The sequence below is a fragment of the Lethenteron reissneri genome, chromosome 53 (assembly GCF_015708825.2).
Source record: "Lethenteron reissneri isolate LAM-NWPU_2019-01 chromosome 53, ASM1570882v1, whole genome shotgun sequence".
Taxonomy (NCBI): domain Eukaryota; kingdom Metazoa; phylum Chordata; class Hyperoartia; order Petromyzontiformes; family Petromyzontidae; genus Lethenteron; species Lethenteron reissneri.
The window spans coordinates 10,293,822-10,314,175 of NC_083831.1; the positions used below are offsets into that span (position 1 = coordinate 10,293,822).

The following is a 20,354-nucleotide window of genomic DNA, read 5'->3' on the forward strand; positions in this document are numbered from 1 at the left end:
AACGTAACCATATATTTACGTGATTTTTCTCCAAATCTTTCCACTTGTGAGTTGAGTTTTCTAACCACACCGCTACCGCAATCAGACGTGGGAAATAATGGGCATCTGTTTTTGTACCGGCCCTGAATGTTGAAAATTCTGCTTTGAAAAATAAATCCCCACGCAAGACTCAAATCACTCACCTCCTGACTCCTGAGCTGTGCTTTTTGTTTTAGTATGGACACCAGCTGACACATATATATCATCCACTGACTATGTGTTACTTGTTGACACATTTTTCAAAAGTGAAAACGTCAATGTTCTTCACAATATGTCACCAGGGACATATACCCGAAGTCACATCACCCTATGGCACACAGAGATGGCCAATAACCTACTTAGCACGTTACGTTGATCGTGTGTTTGTGTGTATAAGCAATAGGATGAATATCGTGTGATTCTTACCTGAGTCACATACATGCACAAATGATGAATATTTACTTATTTTTTCACAAGTTTTAAAATCTACTTAGCCGGGTGGTGGTGGTGGCTACGCAACGCGCAGCCCGAAATCCAGCACTGTGGAGGCAGCAGCAGTAGTAGGGTTTGTGGATCACGGCGCAGACGGGTTGTGACACTCCCACCGCGTGGGCATTGAGGAGGTGCCATACCCTGGCTTGCCAGGGGAAGGGCGGTACAGCAAAATGTGGACTCCACCTGTTCCATATGTACGGGGATAGAGCGTTGCTCCCTCGCACGCGTGGGTTTTCTCTGGGCGCTCTGGTGTCCTCCGATACGTGAACGCTCGTCAATTGGCCTACGACATCTTCACATGTAGAGGAATGCAGAGCTTGGGGGGAGGGATTTTGACGCCGGCTCACCCGTGTGGCTGCTGCCTTCCCTCGCTCGTTCATGGTTTCTCCTCGGGCATCTGAGTCGTCCTCCCCCTCTCTCTCTGTCTCTCGTTGAGAGTTAGCGAATTCTGTGCGTCACGTTACAATTTGAATCTATTGCGATTACACTGATTTTAAAATCAGCCTCTCACCCTGTAGATGTTTACGAATATAATGCGTGTTGCCGTTATGAAAGCATTTGTCAGCTGCTAACATCTAGAGACCATTTTAAAATTGGAGGGTGAGAGCAAGCATATGAAGGAATGATTACCGATGGAAAATTGTGTTAGGGTTTGCTCTATGGTGTTCAATATTTAGCTTCTCTTATTATCATTTATTTTAGTTGTTCTCCAAGACGGCACGACGTCAAGAATGATGATAATACATAACTCACAGCTGCGGCATGGTTCACAAACATGGTCGTGACCAAAAAAAAACGAATTCAAAGCTGAAAAATGCTCGCAAAAGAAGCGTGCGAGAGGAGGCACGGCTGGAGTTTGACTGAGAGACGGGAAGATGCAGCGCGCGGATAAGGGAACGCACGCAGACAACATAATTCATACTGTTAAGAAAGGCACGCTTGGCTACGTACGGCGCGAAGGAAGTTCAACATGCATTGCCTACGTTAATAGGCGGTGGCTTGGGAAGGACGCGTCGACGGGGAGGGACGACAGATGATGGTCGACAGCGACGAAGGAGTTTCAGCCGAGGAACGGAAGAGTCGCGAGAGGACGTCCACAGAGGAGAGGTGGAAGCGATGAAATCAGCTCGTGCGGCGGCAGGGCCCTTTTGGGTGCAATTTGTCACCTCCGATTATGACGGTTGGCTACGTACGGTGCGAATCAAGTTCAACGCGCATGCTTGCGCACGTCGCGTCCAATAACTGGCTTCATCCAGCAGTGGATTTATCGCGGCTGGCAATAAACGAAAGGGGGCGTGAACGCGCCCATATGAGCCCGTGGTTCCAGACGCCTTGCGACAACTCGCTCGTGTGCACAGAAAGACGCTCGTCGCGAAATGGCCCACGGGTCAATTCGCGCGCGGACCCTGGTTGTGGTGACGGCCACCCTTCAGGAGAAAGCCCCTGGCCGTGGCCACTTAGGGCGAGCGCAAGGTGTGTGTGTGTGTAGGGGAGCGGTGGTGCAGCAGTTAGCGCGCTGCGCTACGAACCCGGCGACCCGGGTTCGATTCCTGCTCACGGCCAACACCGGTGACGATTATCTGAATCGGTCCTGGGCCTCCCCTATGTGGTGCGGTGTTTAAACATAGCCATTCTGGAGACAAATGCGATCAGGCGTGGTTTTGGCCACCTACCCCCTCGTGAACCGTGCCGGTGCTTGCTAACAGCACTTGCCCCAACAGTTTGTTAGAGGCTATATGGGGGATCTTTGTCTGATACATTGGAGTGCGTTAGCGTAACGGTTGGCTCACTATGCTGCAAACCTGACGACCCGAGTTTCATTCTCACTGACGGCCAGCACCACTGGCAGATGTCTTCCCTGGTTCTGAAACTCCCCCGATAAATGCAGCCGCAATAATGATTCCCTTGGCCTGCTGTGGTGCTGTCCACAAAGACTCCTTGTGCACCGTGGCGGCTTTCATAGGCTCTCGCTTACATCCCTTGCCCCAACAGTCTATGTAGGCTGTACGGGCATCTTGTTCTTTGCATGTGATTAGGTGTGCATGTGACTTTGCTACGAAGGGTATGTTCTTGTGTGCGAGGCGGCTAAAGTAGGGGGCACAGGTGGTGCATCGACCAGTCATCTCAGTCGGTCAACCCATGTCACCTGGGTCTATTCCGTAACCTCCTGGCGGCGAGCCTTCGACACTTCACTTTGTCTCAAGGTGCACCTAGCCTGGCACTAGTGCCGCGGTGATGTGGTGAACAGACGTTAATTTATCTGAATGCGGCCTGCACGTCCACTAGGTTGACTCGGCCTAAAATCTGTACGTAATATAGTGTGGGAAACATAGGCAATTTGAAGCGCCAATAGGCAATTGGAAGATCAAGGTAACTAAATGCAAACCTGACAACCCCCTATCAGTGCCCTACCTTATTGCAGACCAATTCACACCTTATCGATCACCCGGTGCCCTTACAAATCTCAACGTTCATCCCACAAAGTCCCATCACAAGGGGAGAATCACAAACAAATTGACAAAAAAAATGTTTTGTGCCCGTATTGAAACGTCTGTACGCCGTACGGACCTGAAAACTCAATTTCCCTGCTGTACAAGAATACGGTTGACCCGTACGGTTTGACGGGTATGTAAATGAGTGCGTTGATGGTCACGCAACTCACCAGCCGCTAACATAGCCGACCCATCGGCTCTCTTTCCTTTTGTCGCGTTTTGTCTGCCCATCGTTTGGGGCTTTTATTTTTGCCAGCCGATCTCTAGGACGGTCCTTTGCTTCGCCAGGCGAGAGACGCGATTTCAGGCGAGGATCCTCTTGCGGTGATTATCGCCACGTTACACGCGGGAGAAACGGAGCCCACCGGCTACACATTTGGTGCATAGAAACGAATTAAAGACTAAACCGTGTGACGCGAAACAAAACGAATGATCTCTGTTCTTGCATCTCTCCCAGGGTCCGTCTCCGCTGCTCCGTAGCTCCCTTCTCCCTCTCTACTCCTCTCCGCTCCACCGTACCCCCTCGGCTTACCCCCGTTATGACCAATCCCTCTCACTCGGGGTCCCTCTGCGCATCCCCTACACGCCCATCCACCCACCTACCTCTTCACCACCCGTTCCTCCTCGTCCCTCCTTCTCTTCCTCCTCCTACTACCCACCCACCCACCCTCAACCCTCCCCGTGTTTCTCCCCTTCTGTCTCACTCGCGCTCCCTGCCCCTCCTCCCTCCCCACCACTCTCGCGGTCCCTGCTCTCCCGCCTCTCAGTTGCTACGGCGATGCTCGCAGGAGCGGCTTCCCTAGAGGTGCGCAAGCAGGATCGAGCGGCACCGGCGAGGAGGAGAATGCGCCAGCCGGCCCGGCGCTGAGCCACCCCACGTGGCACAGTGCCAGGTGAGTTTGTGTGTGTATGTGTGTGTATATGTGTGTATGTATGTGTGTATATGTGTGTGTATATATATGTGTATATGTGTGTGTGTATGTGTGTGTGGGGGAGGAGCGGCCCTCATAGGTGCTCGCTAACAGCACTTGCCCCTAAAGTCTGTTAAGGCTATACGCGGGATCTTTGTCTTTTTCTTTGTGGGGGAGCGGCGGTGTAGCGGTCAGCGCGCTGCGCTACAAACTCTGGCGGTTCCCGCTCACGGGCTCCCCTAGGTTGACTCAGCCTCAAATGAGTAGCTGGCGCGGTGTGTAAACATCGCCACTGGGAAGACAAAGACGGCGTGGTGTTGGCCACCCATCCCCTCGTGTGCCGTGCCGACCTTCATAGGTGCTCGCTAACAGCACTTGCCCCAACAATCCGTTAAGGCTACGCGGGGGATCTTTGTCTTCTTCTTTGTATATGTATGGTGCAAGTCTGTGTGTGCGTATGGGGGGGAGAGGTGTTGTGGGTAGCGGTAGCTTAGCGGTCAGCGCACGCAGCCACAAACCCGGCGGACCTGAGTTTGACTCCCGCTCGCAGCCGACATCGGTGACGAAAAATATTTAGGCGGTGCGTAAACATCGCCCACATCGTAAACATCGTCCACATTCTAAACATCGCCGATCGGGAGGCAAACGCGGCCGGGCGCTGTGCTCCACACACCATCGCCTCGTGCGCCGTTGCCAGACTTCATAGGTGCCGCTCGCTGGAGCAACACTTTCCCCAATCGTCTGCAAAGGCTACCTGGGCAAGGGTGAGGGGGTGGGAGAGCGAGTGTGGTGGGGGGTGGCATCTTTGCGTTTTTGTCTTTTTTGTTTGAGCGAGAAAAATAGTCTCGGTACAATCGACGGTCATCACTCGCGTCACCCTCTGGCTTTCTGAGCGAGGTTTGGCTCTTTCGCTCTCTCTCGTGTGTGCGCGTGTGCGCGTATGCGCGTGTGTGCGTGTGTGCGCGTGTGTGCGCGTGTGTGTTTGAGCGAGAAAAAGAGTCTCGGTACAATCGACGGTCATCACTCGCGTCACCCTCTGGCTTTCTGAGCGAGGTTTGGCTCTTTCGCTCTCTCTCGTGTGTGTGTGCGCGTGTGCGCATATGCGCGTGTGTGCGTGTGTGCGCGTGTGTGCGCGTGTGTGTGTACGCGTGTGCGTGTGTGTGTACGCGTGTGCGTGTTTGTGTGTGTGCGTGCGTGTGTGCATGTGTGAGTGTGTGCGTGCTTGCGCGTGTGTGCGCGTGTGAGTGTGTGTGCGTGTGTGCGCGTGTGTGTGCATGTGTGTGCGTGTGTGTGCATGTGTGAGTGTGTGCGTGGTGTGTGCGTGTGTGTGCGTGTGTGCGCAAGGTGTTCAACTTTCTTCAAGCGCGCGTTTTAATTTCACGCGTGACATCTGACGAGAGTGTTGTGTTTTTTGTTCATTTGAGTTTTGTTCTCACCACGGTGAATCGTTTAATTCGCGCAATGTTCACGTGTGTGTGTCTATATTACGTGGCTAGTATATCCGTGTGTGTGCGTGCTGTAGCGGTTATCGCGCCGCGCTGCGAACCCGGGCGACAACTCCTGTGACGATTGTCTGAACCGGTCCTGGATCTCCCTTAGATCTACTCAGCCTCAAATCAGTACCTGGTGGAGACAAAGGCGGGCCCGGGCGTGGTGCTGGCCACCCACCCCCTCGTGTGCTGTACCGGCCTTCATAGGTGCTGCTCGCTAACAGCACTTGCCCGAACAGTCTGGTCAGGCTACGCGGGGGATCTTTGTCTTTGTGTATTTTTGTGTGTGGGGAGGCGGTGGTCAGCCACAGATGACGCCAGTGGCAAACTGGTTTCCGGGCCTCCTCTCGATCAACTCGGCCTTAAATTAGTGTACATGTGCACACATGGATTAATGCTTGCATAGTATACGTGACCCGGACACGTGTTTGCGTACGTACCCGAGTAGCTGACTTTCATGTATCCGCGCTCACGGCTCCGTACAAGTCAGAATCAGAATGTTTATTTAGACTGGAGGAATCCGATGAGCTATATAGCTTCTTTTTTTCACTCGTCCACTAAAAGGTCATCGACGCAGTTACCCGCGTGAGAATAATACATTACACACACAAAGACAAAGATCCCCCGTATAGCCTTAACAGACTCTTGGGGCAAGTGCTGTTAGCGAGCACCTATGAAGGTCGGCACGGCACACGAGGGGGTTGGTGGCCAGTACCACACCTGACCGCCTTTGTATCCCGAGTGGTGATGTTTACACACCGCACCAGGTAGTCGTTTGAGGCTGAGTCGACCCAGGGGAGGCCCAGGAACCGGTTCAGACACTGAACCGGTTCCTGGTGTTGACCGCGAGCGGGACTCGAACTCGGGTTCACTGGGTTCGCAGCGCAGCGCGCTAACCACTACACCACCGCTCCTTGACACACGCACGCACAGATACAAAAACAACACCATCAATGTTCGAGCGGCGACGACATTAGCGACAATGAACACGACAAGTATCAACCTGTGCACAGCCAGCGGGCCCACTTCGTCGCACGCGACACACAAAACGTTCCCATCGGGGTGACCTCGCACGGGAAAATCCCCGAGTCTGCCGCTGCTGCCGCTATGGCGATTGCAGCGAGCGGCGCTCCGCGAAGAGCACCCGGTCCGCTCTCGCTCGCTCGATAAGACGTGTGTGTCCCCCCCCCCCCCCCACGAGTGGGGGGTTGCCACTTCTGCCGTGCACACAACAACAACAACGGCAACAACAGCAACAGAAAAATGGGACGGGATCGTAAATGGGAAGATGAAGATCTCCGAATTCTGCAAGAGGATGTGCAAAAACGTTGAACTTGAGTTGTGTACAGTCTTTGGGTCTTTCGGTAAAGTCACGTAGATAAAAAAATAATAAAATAATAAGTCAGTCACGAAAGCTTTAAGTCAAGATTGAGTGGTGTAATGTCGATATTTACATCTCTCTCAATGTCCCGAGAAGACTATTTTTTTTTCCCCGGGACGAACAACCTCAACAACAGGGACGATCCTGGGAAAGCTGGAACGGTTGGCAACGCCGCGTCTGAGTAAATCCGCTGGCTAAACCAGAGCCTCGTGCTGTAATTGCGTCCGTTTGGTGCTTGGGCAAAAAAAAAAAACATCATTTCAGATGGACGTCAATAATTCCCTGCGTTCTACTCCGTGACGCTTCCAGCAAATGCCACTGGCGCGCGCGTGGATGCCGCCTGACACCGTTGTCGTCTGCGTGAGCTTCGTATGGACCCATTTATTTGTCTTTTCCATGTTTTTTTTTTATTCCGAGTAATACGCAGTGTGACCTCCAAAAGGAAACATCACTCCATACCCCCCGCCACCCACGCGCCCCCCCCCCCCCTTCTTGTTGATTTGCAAGAGCCAGGGATGACCTGATCGGGTTCCTCGCTTCCGCCGTTGAAGTTGACCGTGAGCATATGTGCGTGCGATTGCGTGCGCGCGCGCGCGCGCGCGTGCGATTGCGTGCGCGTGGAGTGGTCGTCTAGCGCACCGCACTACGAATCCGGCGACCTGAGTCCCAATCCCGCTCACGATCAATGACAGCGGCAAATATTTGAACTGGCTTTGGGCCTCCCCTAGGTCGACTCAGCCTTAAAAGAGTACCTGGCGCGGTGTGTGGGAGAGACAAATTCGGCCGTGGCACGGTTCTGACCACATCACCCCCCTTCCCACCCCTGCCGCACCGTGCACCGTGTTGGCTTTAATCGGTGCTCGCTGGCGGCAATCAAAGGCCGAACAGGGATCTCTGGTCTTCGTGTGTGCGTGTGTGTCCACGTGCGCTGGACGCAACGGCCATCGCACCACCACGCCGCATTGCCCGGCGTTGTTGTTGTTCTTCTTCTTCATATTCGCCTCCTTCCCAAGCCCGTCAAGCATCAAACCTGCACCCTTTGCGATGTACACAAAGGTGCACCAACCTCGGTGCATTCATCACAAGGCCCAATGATAGCTTACATTTATCCTGGAATTCGACTTGATGTTTCAAATTGATCCCTGCCGTCCCTTCCCCCGCTTACGCCCTACAACTGCCACCCTTGTGGACAGCAAGGCAGACTTAAGGAATGTTATACCCGTGGTTATAACCGCTGCATGACAACGGTCGTGAATCGCCACGCTCTGAACTGTATTAACAAATGTGTCGTCCGTTGACAAAAGGATCATATAATTAAGCACCAGTTTGAAGTTTGGTCAGCGAGACCGACAAATATTATTGCGTATTTGTTTTTTTAAATCCTTTATATTAAGTTCACTTGCTTGCTTGCTTGCGCGCTTACGACCGTGCAAATCTTTCGGTCGTTTTTTAACCCACTTCCCGTGATCCAATCGAGCTGACATTTTGCACACAAACTCGTTGTGCGTGACAATTTTTTAGGGAAAAGATTTTTTCATATTTAATTTAAAATACCAATGTGATAAAATTGAAACTCTTACTCAAGAAAAACAGAAATTAATAATAAAATAAAACCGATGCCACGCATATAAAAGATTTATAGTGAAAAACTTTGTTTTTACGGGTTAATTTTTTGTTTTCTAGTATTTGTAACGTGCTTTTATCCATGATTTGTCACAACAACGCATCATTTTGTGCACGCCATTGCTTTTTGCGTCGAGTAGGGCCCTATAATTTCGGCGGAGTGCTCTTGCCGACAACATCTGGTCACGCAGCAGCATTTGTTTAACAATCCTGACTGTGCTGATGAGACCCAGAAGGTGGAAACCGATTCAGTTGCCTTGCTTAAACAAAGCTGCTTGATAACAGTGATCTCGAATAACTAATATAGAGGCTGATGGATTATGAAAAAAAAAGGTTTTATTTACGTGTGGAAGACACACGAACCGAGTTCTGCTCGTATAAAACTTAGTGATTAAAATGTGTTGCACGAGTCCCATCCTTGTGAACGTCCACGTTTAATTGGTGACCCATTGAGATTCAGGTGGTGGCTATAACCCCGGCTGTGATTGCGAGTTCCTGTAAATGTATTATTTTGGTATTCACATCGTCGCACACAGAACCCAAGCATTTCAAGCCACGCGCTTCAAACCGCCGTGTAATTATGAATCATTAATATTGGATGGTGATATGTTTGCTCACACCCTGGATGTAAACGTGTGGGGTTTTTTTTACGGCGCGTTACATCATTGGGTAAATAATGTGTCGCAACCGGTGCTTAAAATTTGCAGCCGGAAACGTCCCAAACTACTGTTGGAGGAATTAATTTGGCGTGCAACATCCACCTCGCCTCTGTTCCTCTTCGTGATGCTCGATTATCCATCGCTCTCCATGCAACGTGCTCGCCACTGTGGCTGCGTCACCGTTGAACCTCGTCCCTTATAAATTGACGCACTTGTGTTTGTCCTCACCGGGAAATAGGGTACAGGAGTATAGGATTATTATGGTATAGGAGTATGGGATTATTATGGTATAGAAGTATAGGATTATTATGGTATAGTAGTATAGGATTATTATGGTATAGGAGTATAGGATTATTATGGTATAGAAGTATAGGATTATTATGGTACATGGGTATAGGATTATTATGGTACATGGGTATAGGATTATTATGGTACAGAAGTATGGGATTATTATGGTACAGAAGTATATTATTATTATGGTACAGAAGTATAGGATTATTATGGTATAGAAGTATAGGATTATTATGGTACAGATGTATGGGATTATTATGGTACAGGAGTATAGTAGTATTATGGTATAGGAGTATAGGATTATTATGGTACATGGGTATAGGATTATTATGGTACGTGAGTATATGATTCTTATGGTAGAGGAGTATAGGAGTATTTTGGTACAGGAGTATAGCATTATTATGGTACAGGAGAATAGGATTATTATGGTACAGAAGTATGGCATTATTATGGTTCAGTAGTATAGGATTATTATGGTACAGAAGTATAGGTTTATTATGGTACAGAATTATAGGATTATTATGGATAGACCTACGGTACTATTGGAGTGGTTTTAATCCCCTCCTCTCCGGAAAAAAATCGAGTTTAGAAGAAGCCGCCCTGGGTTGCGGCATTAATAAGTAATTCATGACAGTAAACACATAGGCAGCTGGTAATGATCCCATATGATTGTTATCACTCCTACACAATTTCCATTTGGTGTTGTCGGATTGCGGTTTGCGGATTTACGCGCGCACAATAAAAGAAAAACCGTAGACGGTTGCACAATGGAAGGCGATTGCCGCCGTCGGCAGCAGCCGCGGGTTAATGTGGAGGGGACATCACCAGCAGAGCGTGCAAAGAGCGAAGAATCAGCAGCAAGCAGCAGACGACAGCCGAGCGAAACGTGACGTTCTGAGTGCCTATTAAAAACAATGTTTTAATGCGATTTTTCATTTGCTTTAAAAAAATACCCAGTATAGAATGACTTCTGAATGCTCGCGTGATCAAGTAGCCGGTAAAGCAGATACTGATTTATTGATTACATGGATAGAAGTCACCCTCGCAGGCGAACGATGCGTTTTTCGAACGTGTGCGTCGTGCGCGGAAGGTTACGACGCTGAAACTTACAAAGTTGTGGCCCTTTCGTGAATCCGTCGCTGGATGAAGACTTCACCCGCACTGTGGCGGCCGGACGGGGGTTTGTTTGACCATACTTCACCGCATTGGTCAGCGAAGGCTGATGTAGCCTCACGGAGGGAGGTGGGTGGGGTGGCAGGTGTAGTTTTAGATATAAATCCCCAAAGTTATTAGCCATAATCTTGATTTGAAGCTTTCGTGACTGCAGGAATCCATACTCTTTGGTTCTTTCGGTAAAGTCACGTGGGTATCAAAATAAAATAAATCACAACGTTTCGGGCGCAACACAAGCGTCCGTCATCAGGTGGGGAAGCATGGCTTGCTGCTGATGCAGACTGTCGTGATTTATTTTATTTTATTACTAGCCATAGTTGGGGAATCGAACTCGGGTGAGCGGGGGATCAAAGCGCCCTGCTGTAATCTTTACAAATCGGCTCATCCCAATGCGTGGCTCATTCATTAAAAACGATGCACACGGATGGCAAGATGCATTCCCTCGATGCATTCATCACCCTTCGCCATCGTCATCAATGTGTGGGGCATCGCGTGTCTCGTTCGGAGTATTATTTATTCCCGTGGGGTAGATGTTCGGTCGGTGCAGTGTGTGGGGGGGATGGATCTTATGGATGGACCGACAAACCTGGCGTCATGATTCAAATGAACCAATTGCTTCCGAGAGGGAGGAGTTCGCAACACCGAGGAGATGGAGCAATGGAATCAGCTCGGGTGCAGGCGCTGGACAGATTGTTACGTCGCAGAATCGTGTGCGACGGCGGTGGCTTGGACAATTATTCTTATTTCACCAGGTGAAGGCCCATCGAGCTAAAAAGCTGTATTACAGAAGCGACCTGGCCGCATGTGTAGCTCAATGAAGTGGCTTATCATCATGTGGAAATGCATTGCAGTCAGTGATGTTCATTCTAAATGTGGAGGGGAAAACCGGAGGACCCGGACGAAAATCAACGCGACCACGGGGGGAGAGAGAGAGATACGCAAACTCCAATATACGGGCAGGCGTTAGGATCTGGATCTAACCCACGATCTCTTGTATACCAGGCGAAGTAGTTAACATATCGCTACCGTAACAGCGGATTCACCATGCCTCATGATGATGTAAAGGAAGGAGCTGATTTTTCAAAACGGTGCGTAGACTGCATTGACCAGCGTGGTGAAGTATGGTCAAAGAACCCACACAGGACCGATAGAGTGCATGAGGTCTTCATGCAATGGGCTGCAATTTATTTTATTATTTACGACGATTATAGTGAAACACACTCGAGGGCGTACCTACATGAATATAAATCACAACCCAAAAATACTCTATACACGCTCACTGATGTGTGCGCACGAATTTTATTTTTACATAATGCAACGTGAATGCACGGCTGCAAAAAAAAAAACAGACTTGCCTTATTAAACTTGCACATCCAGCAGCAGTCTCCAATATTGCTTAAGCAAAATATAATGGAAAGTCCAGATTTGCATAATTAGCTTCATTGAAATACAATAGAAAAGCCCCCGTGCAGAATAAATCTTTGCCGTCACGTCCCCGTGCCGCGCCCGTATGCCCACACACACACACACAGGTGTCTGTGTGTGTGTGTGCGCGCGCGTGCAGGAGGTGAGCATACCCACCGATGTCAACTCGCTAACCCGAGTTCCGTAGTCCTCTCACGGGCATCATCAGTGGCAATAGACCGAACTTGTCCCGGACCTCCGCTAGGTTGACTCGGCCTCAAACGATTACCTACGCGCGCGTGTAGAGCCATGCACGGCGTGGCGTGGCTTTGCGCGTGTGCACGTGTATGTTTGAACTGGTCCTATGATTCCCCTAAGTCGACTCAGCCCAAATGGCACACGAGGAGGTGGCCACACCGCCACCGTTTTCGGCCTTAATATATTCTCCCCGACAGCGCTTGCCCCGACAGTTTGGTTAAACGCTATGAGGACGGAGCTTCGTCTTTGTCTAGTATCTACTGCACTCACATCCGAGCCGCGTGTGTCAGGTAATGGCTTTGGCCACAACCATCCGCTACGTGTGTGCCCTGCCTGTCTTCAATCGGTGCTCGATTACGAGAGCACTTGCCCCGGCCGTTGACGAGACTAACCGCGGGGATCTTTGTCTTCGCCTTTACTGCCTGCGTGCGTCTTGGACAGGTGCGCGCGTTTCGAAAGCCAGGTAACAAAATGCGCCAATGCCGTCTGCAACGGGTGCTCAGTCCCAACAGAGCGACGTGAGAGAATCCGCGTCAGTGTCGCTGTGGTCGCCGTTTCTCCGGAGGTCATTTCCGCACGAGTTTTCATTTTTAAGCAGTCGGTTTAGCATTTTTTCTTTCTCTCTCTCTATCTCTCCTGCCAAGTCAGAGCGCGTAAAATGCCATCTGTTTTTATTTCGCGAGCATATGCTCGTAAATTTACCACCGCGTGCAAAGGTTGCTCATTTAATATCGATCATGCGACGCGGACTCATTTACAGGAATTAAAATAGCCCAATTACACCCGCGACACTCTCTCCTTTCTAGCCTCTCGATGTTTCATCAGCCCTTTCGGAATGTTGTCTTGCATTTGGAATGCCCTGTCGAAGGGGACAAAGGTATCTTGCGCCAAATCATGTGGGATCTTTGCGACGTGGATTCCAGCGCCTTCCTATGATGAATTTCAATCCCTAAACAATGAAACATCAAATCTTTATATGCCGGAAACAATTGTGTTGCAATCGAAACGTCGTAATATGTTATTTTAATTTATTATTTTATTTTTAGACGTGACTTAACCGAAAAGAACCAAAGAACCGAAAGAACCAAAGAGATAGATACACATTCACAGTATTTAAAATCCAGCATAAATTTTTTGTTGTTGTTGTAAACGAACCAATAAAACTCAGCTGCAATGTGAATAACAACGAAGGAAAGGCGAGACGTGGCGCTCGGAGGTAACTGCCTGCTGAGGACGCTGCGCAAACGTCCACGTCGTAAAGATCAAAAGTCAAAGGTCACAAAGGTCGAACGCGTTACGAGGACGGTGGCGAGGAAAGAGGTCCTCGCACTCTGTTTCTGTTTTCTCTGCACAGGTGCAAATCCCTCTGCCGTGAGTGCACGACGGCTTTCTTTTTGTCGCCGCGGTGTTAATGCCAACCGTCACACCGCATCACTCGTCCACCCTAAATTAGCACTCACCCTGCCTCTTTCCAGCGGGAAGACGGCGATTTACGTTTGTGGTTATTTTGTTCTGCCGTGATGCGTCACAGCCAGCGGCGATGCCTCTCTGGGGGACTGTCGGCAAAAAAAAACACACCGGTTCCGAGCGATGGCGCAGCAGAGTCACGTGTGTGACTCGTCCGGACAATTGACTTTTCTACCCGTCGACCTGCGATCAATGTGGTCCGTCCTCGAGTTCTGAGTATTCGAGACCAGTGGGCGCTTGCGTCAACGCGCAATGACTCAGTTTGCTCTGCTGCGTCATCTGGGCTCTTAATTGCGCTTGCATTCGTCCCCGTGGGGGTGGTTCCTCTCTCTCTCTCGCTCCTCCCCGTTCTCCTTGTCCTTCTCGAGCAGGTGCTTTGCACTCCCTGCCTCTCGGGTTCACCCGCGGACGTTGCTTCTCGCGGATGCGGAGTTGCGCGGAGGAGTTGCGCCCCACGTGGCTTTCAAACAATGCGCGCACGCACGCACGCACGCGCACGTCGCTGACTTTGCGTTGGTCATCGCTCGTTATTTGTCTCGGAGAGCCGCGCTCAGTCGGAGGAATCGTTTTTTTTTTGTCAGGAGGCCTTCTTGTGACGTGCGTTGGGGTTTTGTTTTGTAAGATAATGTTTGTTTCTTTCAGCCAATTTTCGATGAGTGTTAATTTGACGTGTGCGACGGAAACCGGAGCACCCGGAGATAACGCACGCCTTGAGCGAGGGGTCCACCACTCAATCCACCGTACAGATGGAAACAGATGGAAATTGCTCCACTTGTTGTAATGCCTTCTCCTGGCGAGCCCACGGAAAGGGAGTTTCACAGCCTTTGTGTGAACCACCAACGCTGAATACAGGCGTGCGCTACCACTGCACGGTTATCACAATTGCAATGACAACCTATAGACCGACGGACCAAAAGTATTGCTGTGTTACGTGTGGAGGCACTGAATGGAGTTCTGCTTGTTCGATTGTGTTGAACGGGTGGTCCCATGAATCCAGTGGAAGTAGTCCTTGCCAATAACAGCCAGTCAACCCGCTTGCTTAAATAGTGGGTTAATAAGCCTGCTGATGAGACCCACAATGTCAAAACCCATCGAGAATGTGGTCGCTTTAAACCAAATGCTGCTGGATAATATTGACCTGGAAAGCTGATGGACTACATGTGTTTTGTTCATATGTTAGCTTAACGTAAGGATGCGTTTGCTTATACCTTAACTGCACTGAAGCCAGCACGAGACGATTTGCCACTTGGAGTTGCAAAGGCGTGCGTACAGGAGGATTTCGTAACACCCAGGTGTGGTGTTGGTATGCAAGCGAGCAGCAATAGCCCCGAGCACACAATCACTACGGAACAGATGCCCCTTTTCGCGAGTCAAATCCATTGTGATTAACATACACAATGCCAGACGGAAAGGCTTCGCTGGTTAGCCACCAGAACAAACGGGTTAAAGAACCACTCGTGGAGTCTCAACTGTCCCTGTGATGATTACCTTGCCAATATTGCGAGCTATAATAAAAAAAAAACATGAAAGGTATGTTATACATTGAATGTAAATAAAATACCAATTTTCAGGCTATGAGGAGGGGTATAGAGGGGGGGGGGGGATTGGGGTCTTCCCCACCCTCCGCACCTCATGTGCATATGTATGTTGAACTTCTTTGGCGCCATACGTAGACAAACGTGCTAATTGGAGGTGCGGGATAGGGAGAACAAATTAAACGCAAAAGGCGGTTGCAAAGAAATTAGTTTAACATTTTTATTTCAAAGTGCATGGCTTCCTAATGTCGGAAAGAAGAGCGTTCCAGACGGCCGCAGTAGCGCATCTGAGAGCGAGCGATGCAGTGACCGTCTTCGTTCGATGGCAGCAGCCAAAAGCCCCCGCCGCTGCTGCTGCTGCTGCGTGGATGATCGGAGTTCGCGTGATGGTTTATGCTCCTTAACGAGATCAGTGAGGTTATAAATCACCTCCTTCCCCGACGTGATTGCCCCACTGTGGGTGCCGCGGTGGCGAGATCTTAACTCCCGCGTCGAGTATGCAGGAGCCTGTGGGTTCGATCCGGGTCCCGACCCTGATGCCTGCTGCTGTATATTTGTACGATTTTCTCCCCGTGGTCGCGTCGATTTGTCCCCGGATTTTTCTGGGGTTTTCATCCCCATTTAGAATTTTTGCCCGCTATCAATTCCCACATGAAACAGCCACTAACTTGAGCCATCGTTTTTGACAGCCAGGCCGCTTATTACAAAAAAAGTTATATAGTAGCTCAGCCGGCCTTACTTGGTAAAAACAAAAAAGTTGTTGTAAAGCCATACTGCATCACGTGACTCCCGATGGTGACAGCGCAGTCGGGATACAATTGGGTGAACAAACGACGGCGGGTTAAAACCTCCGCGGGCACACACGCTGCCTTCGTCAGTGACGCCGCTGCTACGGGCCGGGCACTCTCCCGGTCTCTGCTGAATCACTCAGCTTCCTACGTCCCTCCGGACGACGCGCCAAAAGCTCTCCTCCGATCTTAGCGTCGGAATGATGTCAGCGGTGTCCTCGCGGAGTGCTCCGTAATGCCGGCCAAACGGATTGCCCGTCTTGGTTATGAGGTCCGGGCGGATTGGGCTGTAGCTTTGCTCGTCGGCGGTGCTCAGCAGGTTTCAAGGTGAACGAAGGGTGGGTCCGGGCTGGAGCAATCGCCGTAGCGGACACTCACAGACACACACACGCGTGCTCACACACAATCACAGACACACACGAATGCTCACACACACTCAAAGACACACACGCGTGCTCACACACACTCACAGACACACACGCGTGCTCACACACAATCACAGACACACACGCGTGCTCACACACACTCACACACGCGTGCTCACACACACTCACAGACACACACACGCGTGCTCACACACAATCACAGACACACACGCGTGCTCACACACACTCACACACGCATGCTCACACACACTCACAGACACACACGCGTGCTCACACAGACTCACAGACACACACGCGTGCTCACACACAATCAATGTTTCCCGCTCACGGCCAACACCAGTGACGATTATCTGAACCGGTCCTGGGCCTCCCCTAGGTGGACTCAGCCTCCAATGAGCACCTGGTGCGGTGTGTAAGCATCGCCACTGGGGGGACAAAGGCGGTCGGGCGTGGTGCTGGCCACCCACCCCCTCGTGTGCCTTGCCGGCCTTCACATGTGCCCCCAAACCGCACTTGCCCCAACAGCCGTTTGCAGTCTATACGGAGGGATCTTTGTCTTTATGATTGCATACGTGTGTATGTGCGCACATACGTGTGTATGTGCGCACATGCACACGTATGTGCGCACAGGCGACGTGGCGCCCACGGCAAGGGGAGTTTCAACGAATTCGCGCGACCCACCCAAACCCTGCGTCGAGTTTACTGGGCCACGGCGGTGCAGAGTACGGCGAGCAGCTCAGATAATGAATAAATAGGCGAACAAAACGCATAAATAACCACTCCCTGCCCAGGTGGCTGTCACGCGGCTCCCTTTGAGAGTAAACAAGGGGTGGAGCAGCGGGAGTCTACAGGGTATGAAACTGTGAGATTAAGGGAATGGGTGGTTGACAAATGAGAATGTCCTTGAATTAATAACGGTGCGAATGGAGTGTTCCGACTATGGGGAGATCAAGGCGAACAGAGGGGGGAGGATATGGGAGCGCGCGCCAATGTGCACAAGGTCCGTCTTTGTGGGGTTTTTTTTAACTCCGGTTCAAAATTGAGGTGTGAGTGTCACACTCGAAGTCTCTCCTGCGTGGGTATTTCAAGTTGAAGGCAATGTCGCTCCCACATACCTACGGTAGAAGGCCAGGGGAATCGTAGCCAGCCAGTGATACGGCTGGCTTGTGTTGTTGTTGATGTTGCCTTGGAGACCTGGGAGATCGATGATCGATGTTCGGTGGCCGCGTCGATGGCGTTCTTAGTGATGACTCACTTAACAGAGTGTGGCCACGTGAAGGCTGCCACTTTCAACTCCATCCAGCGCAGAGGTTTGTATGACGCACGAGGACGCGACGCGCGATCCACAAATACGAAGGTGCCATCGCAGCGATGTCACGTGCTCCTACTGAGCGGTTGTCTGCTGGCTTCACCACCTTGATGTGAAATTGGCGCTGTTGTTCTGCATCTACATCAGCCGCCGTACGGTGATGCATTCACACAAGCCGCTACTCGCTTTACATTGACGCCAGATGAACGATCGGACTTCGTCGATCTTTGCCCAGCATTTGAATTCGTGACCTGAATGAGTCTCGCGGTTACACGCTCACCATGTGCCTTCACGCACATTTCGGCTCGCTCGCCTTGCGTTGCAAGACACATCACCGTTCGTTGTGGTGAAGTAGGACGGCGTTTATGCGGTGTGCGTCAGCATGCTTTGACATTTGGATCGCACCCATGAACGTTGACAAAAGGAAGCAAAATGAACCTTGTGGTGCTCCCACACATGACAACAATAAAAAAAATAGTTAAAATAGAAGTGACGCAAACATGCCACGTAGGATGCTCTTCAGAAAAGAAAAAAAACATGAAAACATTCTTGAAGATCAGTGAGGGTTTTCTTTGGGTAAATAGAGAAGCATTACTCCCCGTAAAACTGGTTTCGCCTGTGCCCATTTAGACTGCAGAGGTCATGCGCCCATTTATTAGATCGGAATTTTCAGCATTGGGCCGGGCAGTCGCAAGACAAGCGATTGGCATCGCGCGATGCCGGGGTGAGATCATCCGCGAATAAAATATCGATTGGATATATAAAACGTGTTTTTGTTCGGCACGTCACCGTTGCAGATATGAAGTTATTGAAAAGCGTCGGGAGGAAATCGAAGCGGGGGCTCTGGAAAGCGAGAGAGAGAGAGAATGCGTTCGAGATGGGTTGGCGGCCGCAAATATCATCGTTAGCATCAGCGCTCGTAACAACCCCCTCGGGGCATATCAACGCAGCATGGCAACGCCTCTCAAAGTCTCACTGCTGCCGTACATTTTTCGATCCTCTCAAGGTCATTCACACGACCAAGGGAAGAGAGAGAGAGAGAAAGAAATAAAACCGGGTTCCACCCAATCCATCGTAACAAGATCTTCCTACCCACACGATGGCCTTTAGCCGTATTATGTTTTCCAGTGTCTGTGGAGGGTTTTGTTGTTGTTGTTGTTTCTTCTTGCGTCGGGGTTTGGAAGTTGTGTAGCCGACCCGCGTGACCTTGGCAAAGAAGCGTTCGCGCGTTTCGGAGCAGCACTCAAACAAAACTCGGCAGAGTCATTCTCTCGCGGAATTATTACTCCCCGAGCGGTGTCCCTTCCAATCCGGCATCGAGTCGTCAGCGTCTGGTGCCAACTTTTTGCCATTTGACACGGGGGGGGGGGGGGGGGGGACACACACACACTACAAACCACGTGTTATTTTGAAGATGGCTACCGTTTCAGTTTGTGCAGGTGTGTGTGTGTGTATTATGTGTGTTAGCGATAGTGTAGCGGTTAGCGCGCTGCGCTATGAACCCGGCGACACGGGTTCGATTCCCGCTCACGGCCAACACCAGTGACGATTATCTGAACCGGTCCTGGGCCTCCCCTAGGTCGACTCAGCCTCAAATTAGTACCTGGTACGGTGTGTAAACAAAAACATCGGCTACTGGGGAGACAAAGGCGGCCGGGCGTGGTGCTGGCCACCCACCCCCTCGTGTGCCGTTCTAGCCGTCATAGGTGGCTGTTCGCTAACAGCACTTTCCCCAACAGTCCGTTGAGGCTATACGGGGGTCTTTGTTTTGTGTATTATGGGGAGCGGTAGTGTAGTGGTTAGCGCGCTGCACTACGAAATCCCGGCGACCCGCTCACTGCCGACACCGGTGACGATTACCTGAACCGGTTCTGGGTCTCACCTAGGTCGACTCAGCCTCAAATGAGTACCTAATGCAGTGTGTTAAAGCATTGCCACTGGAGAGACAAAGGCGGCCGGGGGTGATGCTGGCCAGCACTTGACTCAACAGTCTGTTAAGGCTATAAAAGGGATCTTTGTCATTGTCTTTGTTCTGAGCACACTTAGGCTGGGCTCCCATCGACCTGGGTTCTCTTTCTGGGCAAAATGTAGATCCCTAGGAATTCAGTGTCTGAACCTGACCCCTGGGCCTGCTGTGTCATTAGAGTCGTTTGGCTCGGGGTGGCCGGGCGGGTCAACCCTGTATGAGATTCTGCGTTCAAATCCTGGCCTTCAGCTAAACGTGATAAAAAAAGAACTGGGGATCACAATTGTAGTGAGTTGATGGTGTCAGCCCGGTCAACTTTGACTGCGATAAAATAGGCTTTCGGAAAAGGTTCAGGTTTTCACTGAATATGGGATATATTCCGGATGTTGAGAATTTGTATTTGTTTTGTTTTACTGTCGTGTAACAAACACCAATCTCATCGCAGATTGTGTGAGAAACTGCATCTGCCGTAATCTGCTATAAAGATAGGAAATTATCTGAAAATTCACCGATAATTATTTTTGACATTTTAAGACCACAGTGTTACCGATTAATGTGTTTAATACTAGTAGAAACCTCCGGGTTACACCAGCCCACAGGGGATTATTGTGTCCGTCCGTCCGTCGTGCATCCAAAAATGGGAGGGGTGGGGCTAGGTGGAGAGGGGAGGGTGGGGAGGGGCTTTGTGGGGAGGGTGGGGAGGGGCTG

The 20,354-nt window shown here is 50.6% G+C and overlaps 1 long non-coding RNA gene across 1 annotated transcript in view; it reads left to right on the forward strand.

Annotated features, from left to right (window-relative positions):
• Window positions 1-3,735: 3,735 nt before the first annotated feature.
• Window positions 3,736-20,354, forward strand: part of LOC133356231 (uncharacterized) — a 153,416-nt gene continuing 136,797 nt past the window's right edge. Inside the window, exon 1 of the long non-coding RNA XR_009756824.1 lies at window positions 3,736-3,898. This is a non-coding gene — a long non-coding RNA (uncharacterized LOC133356231). The remainder of the gene's footprint in view (window positions 3,899-20,354) is intronic.